Below are 6,057 nucleotides of genomic sequence, written 5' to 3'. Positions count from 1 at the left end.
GTTGACCTTTCACAATCGCACTCTCACAGACAGAACTCAAAGGTACCATCGCAGTGCCACATTTCTACGTTGTTGGCATCAGGACCCTACTGGAAATAAGCATCTCATGGCCGTGTCGGCTACCCTTGGTTAAATTGACTAATATTAAATATTTTTATTATTGTTTTATCCCTGGTCCCTTGAAACGACCATACAAGGCACTTTACAGTTATTTTACCACAAACGCGTCGTCTGTAATATTTACCCACAGACACAATCGCAAATTATCGCATAGAATACGACACATTGAAAAACATTCTCAGCTGGGTTGGATGTAAAACTCATAAAAAAGCCATTTAAACACTTATAATTTTACAGGTTTCGAGTGATAAGGCAAGGTTAGTACATGCACAGTTACTAAAAAAGTATCGACCCCTGCCATCCGTAACAATAAGAAAGTGTGAAAAATTTAAATGTACTGTATACAGTATCTGTGGCTAGAGCTATGTAAAATATCTACCGGGACGAAATAAATCATCACATAATATCTACCAAGGTGTGGTTTCAGGTACTGGTATGGTTTCAATAAAGATATTTTTCTTTAATATCTTGACCTGAGCATATCCTGTGAATTGCTCATAGGAATACTTATCTGTCACTATAGGATAATATGCCTTTATGTGTGGTTTCTAGAAGTGTAGTGTGGACTTGTATTTTGTGAGAGGGGGTGTAGTCCTTTTGACCAACGTAAAATGCAAGTGACATTTAGCATTATCCATCTTATTTTAAGCTACATGTACTTACAATCAACCATCAATAACTAAAATCACTTACCACCAATTATCAATTGTGACCTCACTAAACATCACAGGTTTCCCAGTCCCTGGTTTCCTCCTGCACTGACAATGGATTGACCAACCGCCAGAATGGCTATTAAATTAATTAGTGATGAAAATTAAACGAAAAAATCTAATTAAAGGTGGTGGTAAGTGATGTATTTATTGCTGGTTGATTGTAAGTAGTACTGTATACTGTATGTAGCTTAAAATAAGAAGAATAATGCTAGCTGTCACTTGCATTTTGAGCAAAGAGTTGGAGGATATTCTACAACCTGGGTAGTTATTTTTCAGGCCTTCAGTGGGTTTCTTTACATGTGCAGAATATATGTTTTATGGTTCCGTGCATGGCCGCGCATGCACAGTATGGTAACATGGCAGCGAGATAATTTTCATTTGACATTTTGCTCATTTTCTATTCTTTCAACCTTGGGGTGGTTGATACTTATTTTACTGACTGTAATTCATATTTAGAACAACATGTTATGAATCAGTATCTCCATTAGCCGAATCCCCATTACAGGTACTCCCCGACTTACGACAGGGTTAGGGACCGACATCCAGGTCGTAAGTCGAAATGGTCGTAAGTCGGAAATGCTTAAATAACACATAGAAAATCGAAAATGGGGGTCTCTTTTTCTTCGCAGCACCATAAAACACTCACTTTTAAGCTTGCCAGCCATTTTAAAGTGAATTACAGGTGAAAATTTTGTCTGTGTACTGACTTTGGGACTCGAAAATACGTAATTTGACCATATTTTGGTACAACTGAGGCAAGTCGTAAGTGCGGGTGGAACTACGTCGAGTAGGTCGTAAGTCGAGGAGTACCTGTATTTGGAACTCTCCAATGTCTTGAATTAAAATTGGCTTGGAATTTTTCCGGAAAAATTCTCTCAATTCCGGGTGTGTAAACGAGTTTCTGAGGTTGAAAATCAGGCGCATTTTATGAGACAATTCTGAAAAAATTCCGGAAAATCCAGTTTTTTGGGGGGTCTGAGACCAAATACTGAGATGAAATACGGTAATGCATAATTCTGGAAAATTCCAAGAAAATTTTCCCAGCACCCGGAAAAATCCGGGGATGCGGGAATTTTCTGGGTTAGAGAGAGTCGCCTTGTTACCCCGAAAAATTTCATAGCCTGAAGAGCTCTGTGTTATTGAATTTTCTTGTTTTTTAATTATAATCTTGTTAATGGCAAAAATATTAGTAATATTTGTAACTAATTAAGTTGATATAACAGCGTTTTATCATCAGAATTATTTATATTTTAATATTTAGGGTAGATGAATGTTCTAATCTCTCCACCCCTCTCTATTTTAGATGCTTTGATGGCCAAGGAAACTACATATAGCCTTCCTCAGAGACAAAAGGTTAAAACAAATTCATCACGTGTGTGCAGTGAGCATTTTCCTTAAGGCAGCTATACAGTACAAGATATGGTCATCATCTTCACAATGCTACTGCAACAACAGGTACAAACATTAAAATAAAAGTACAGTACACTGTATAAGATAAAAGCAATTACTATATGAATAACATTTGAGGTTGATAATGATGGTATTATTTTACTTTTGGACAAGACGAGAAAGTTAGGAATTTACCTTTATACTGTAGATATTTTTGACAATTCTAAGACACTTTTCTTCTGTGGCGTTTCTTTCGCAAACGACTTATATATGTCGGGCCACCCGGTTAGGAGGTTATGCTAGGTCATTTACAAGGGAAACATCATTGAAGAAAAGTGCTTTAGAATTGTCTAAACTATTGACTGCAAAGATAAAATACCTGAGATTCCCATGTTGTCCAAAGCTAAAAATATACCATAATGACAAATAAATAAGACTTTGTTAAGGTTTAATAAAACATTGAATACCGTTTAAATTGTGCAATGGAATATACACTTTATGGTTACAAACAGCATACCTGTCCAGTATAATTGTACATTATACATCTAGTAATATCATGAATGAAAAGTTCATATGGGATTACCTGTTTTTAAATTTTATCTTAAATTTTTATTGTTACAGTATATACATCAGTTAGATACTCTATGTACAAGCAGAATTATAAAAAGTACTGGACTTAGTTATTGAAGTAAAAGTAGTGTTACATCGGCAAAATGTTACACAAGTAGAATTAAAAGTATCCAAAGATCAATGTACAGTACAGTACTCAAGTACTCGTAGAAGCAAAAAAAGTATCTCAATCATAAAGTACTCGAGCACTGAAAGTAAAAAGTTAACAGAATTATTAATTGTCTCAAATATTAAAATAAATCCGTAGTAAATTATAAAAAAGTAATTAACTAAAAATAAAAATAAAAGACATAGAATTACACATGTTTATTTGCAAATCTTTCTATCGAAATTAATCAATAACTGATTCTCAAAATTATGGCTGTCCAATCAGGATATTTTAGGCCTAAATATAAGCCCAGCATGGCCTACTGAAAGAAGATACTCATACATTCAACCGCTCTTTTCCCTACAATCCATAGCAAGGATAGTGAACGGGCTGAACATATATCCATCCAACACAATGATCACTTTCTTCCTTATCCACACAAGTATCGTCGACGTGGACTTACGGTCCGCAGACATAATGTCTCTGTTCACAGTAGGTTAGGATACAGACCTATCTGGCATGTATTTGAGGTGGGGGATGACCTACACTTCTCTTCCTGTAAACTCTGTAACTGTCCCACCGGTAACATGCTTCAACACTACTGTATTGCCTAGACTGTCCCTCTGTCAGGGACCTCCTACCGCAGTATAAATAAATGTATGATAATACAGTACAGTGTCTATTAATCACTAAAAATAATGTCTATTTCTTTCAACAGATTTTCAGATGGTTTATTTTCTAAATATGATCCATGAGATGCTGTCCACTCAGAAAATAACCCTGTTGAGAATGCAATTGATTGTAAGTAAATATTTCTCAGTTCCTATAAGTAAGAAGTAATGCACTGTATAGACTGTAGAGAGATAAATATATTGTGGATCAATAGGGTGTTAGAAAAGTCCCTGTACACCTGCCATAATTAACAATATTGCTCCTTGTTATACCTACTTTGTTATACAGAAATACCTTATTCTACTTACAGTAAACATTTACTGTGACCATTTCCAATACATACTTTAAGTAGAAAAATGTAAATACATAGCTTTAGTTTTAATTACTGCAGGTGCACAAGGATTTTTCTAACACCCAGTACAGTACATGTACAGTTGAGTCTGGATTTACGCGGTTTTGGCTTATGCGTTTTGTCATTTACGCGGTGCCTTGCCAGAATTGAAATGCTTGATTTACGCGGCAAATTTGGTCATTTACGCGAGAAGCGGTGCAGGCAGGGTGCGCATAAGGTCGCCCAGTCATCAAAACATTACCGAGTTCTTCACCCGCCACCCACCACAGCCGGCTCAAGTCAGTGATAGTGAGGATATGGACTTATATGGACTTGGAGGGGTTTGACAAAGAGGCCCTGCAAGCCTCTGTGGTGGATAGTGATACAAGTGACACAGGTGAGGGCCAATAATCTGCCATCTGCCTCGGAACCAACCCCCATTCCCGCGTGCCCAGCCATCTTTTCTACTAATGTAAGTGTTAAAAAACCTAATATTATTGATATTTCTCTTAATTATTAATATTGTGTGCATACCATCATAAATTTAAGATGTTATTTTTACTACAAGGTACGTAGTGTGTCGGAAAAAGTGGAGTTTGGGGGTCGGCCCAGTCTATTTCAATTAATCCCATATGTTCTGTTATTTCATTTACGCGTTTCTCGTTTTACGCGGAACTCCGCGGGTTCAATTGACCGCGCAAATGAAGACCCAACTGTACTGTATTATGCATTGACATATAAAAATAGGTTGATAGGTTTGTAATGCATCAAGTTGAATACAGTTAATAGATACAATTTTTTTTTTAAGCATTAAGGTATCAATGACATAGAATAATAATGTGAAAGAGTGAAATTATTCTAATTGATTGATACTGTACCTTGATGCCCATGCTTTAAATTACTGCATGACAGAAATAATTGATTTGGTGATTTATTTCAGTATCAAACCTTCGAAATTTATATTATTTTACTTCATTATTTAGATTTTTATCAGTTTTAAGTTGTCAGCAAAATGTATGAAAATTCTAAGTGTCTTAAATAAAAAAAATGTCATCATCCGTTTCAACATACAGTTTTAGCAATACTGTACTGTACTGTATATCAGATGCAATGCCTTCTAGAAGTTATGTATAGCTAGATACTGTACTGCATATAGAATTAATATGCTTTGTATGTTCTTGAAAGATTTGTCATATTTTCTTCACATTATACTTGTATGTGATGTAGAGTTATTATGAAATCCATTTCCCAGATAAACTTATGAGAGAACTGCCTTACCCATCTTCATCTCCACAGTTTCTGCAACTGCAAATCTAAATACCTGTACATGTAGCAGATAGGTCCTATGACATTAATCTATACTGTACTGCATAAATGCAAATGAATTTTATTAAGCAGTGTTCAGTACTTTTACAATGTTACTGTGAGTGACCTTTACCTCAGGATATTGTTAACACTTGCAGTCACCCAGAAAATAAACTCAATTTTAGTACTGTATTAGAACTTTATATTTGCCAGTATTTAATATTTAGTTTTTCCATGTATTAGATAAGGAAAGTCAGGGAAGGTATATACCTGTACAGTACAGTACTGTATATTAATCCCTATATTTGAAATATCAGATTTTTGAACATAATTGTTATTATACTTTCAGAGATGGACTTGGATCAAGTTATTGAACAAGGATGGTGGATAAAGGGCTGCAGATAGGCACATAAAAGGTACAGTACTGTATATTTAATTTTGTATATATGTTCAGGAAATATTAATTAAATTTTATTTTTTTATATACAGTACCATAATTACACACATTAATAACTTAACCTGTTAATTTAGTAATGTAAGTTAGCTCTCCCAACATACAGTATAATAATTCTTTGTATAGAATTGAAAGTGTTGTGTTAGTTTAATAGGATTACTATTAGGGCTCACTCGTACAATTACTGTACCCTGTATCTGTAAACAAAATTTAATATACAGGATCATCATCATACTGTATATAAATATAATTACAGTACACATAAATACTCAGCACATACATGAGATGTTTATGAAGTTTATTAGGAAAATAACAGAACAGAAATAGATTCCAATTGTTTACATTTGGGGATTTT

At 34.7% G+C, this 6,057-nt stretch overlaps 1 long non-coding RNA gene across 1 annotated transcript; it reads left to right on the top strand.

The window, feature by feature from the left end:
- Positions 1–291: 291 nt before the first annotated feature.
- Positions 292–5,671, top strand: LOC121871686. Its single transcript, XR_006089935.1, has 4 exons — positions 292–377; positions 2,137–2,288; positions 3,659–3,741; positions 5,598–5,671. It is a non-coding gene; the product is annotated as an uncharacterized LOC121871686 (long non-coding RNA).
- Positions 5,672–6,057: the final 386 nt, after the last annotated feature.

This window comes from Homarus americanus, unplaced genomic scaffold (assembly GCF_018991925.1).
Source record: "Homarus americanus isolate GMGI-L3 unplaced genomic scaffold, GMGI_Hamer_2.0 scaffold39675, whole genome shotgun sequence".
Lineage (NCBI taxonomy): Eukaryota > Metazoa > Arthropoda > Malacostraca > Decapoda > Nephropidae > Homarus > Homarus americanus.
The sequence above is the reverse complement of the archived record's forward strand: the minus strand, read 5'-3'. Positions and strand labels throughout refer to the sequence as shown.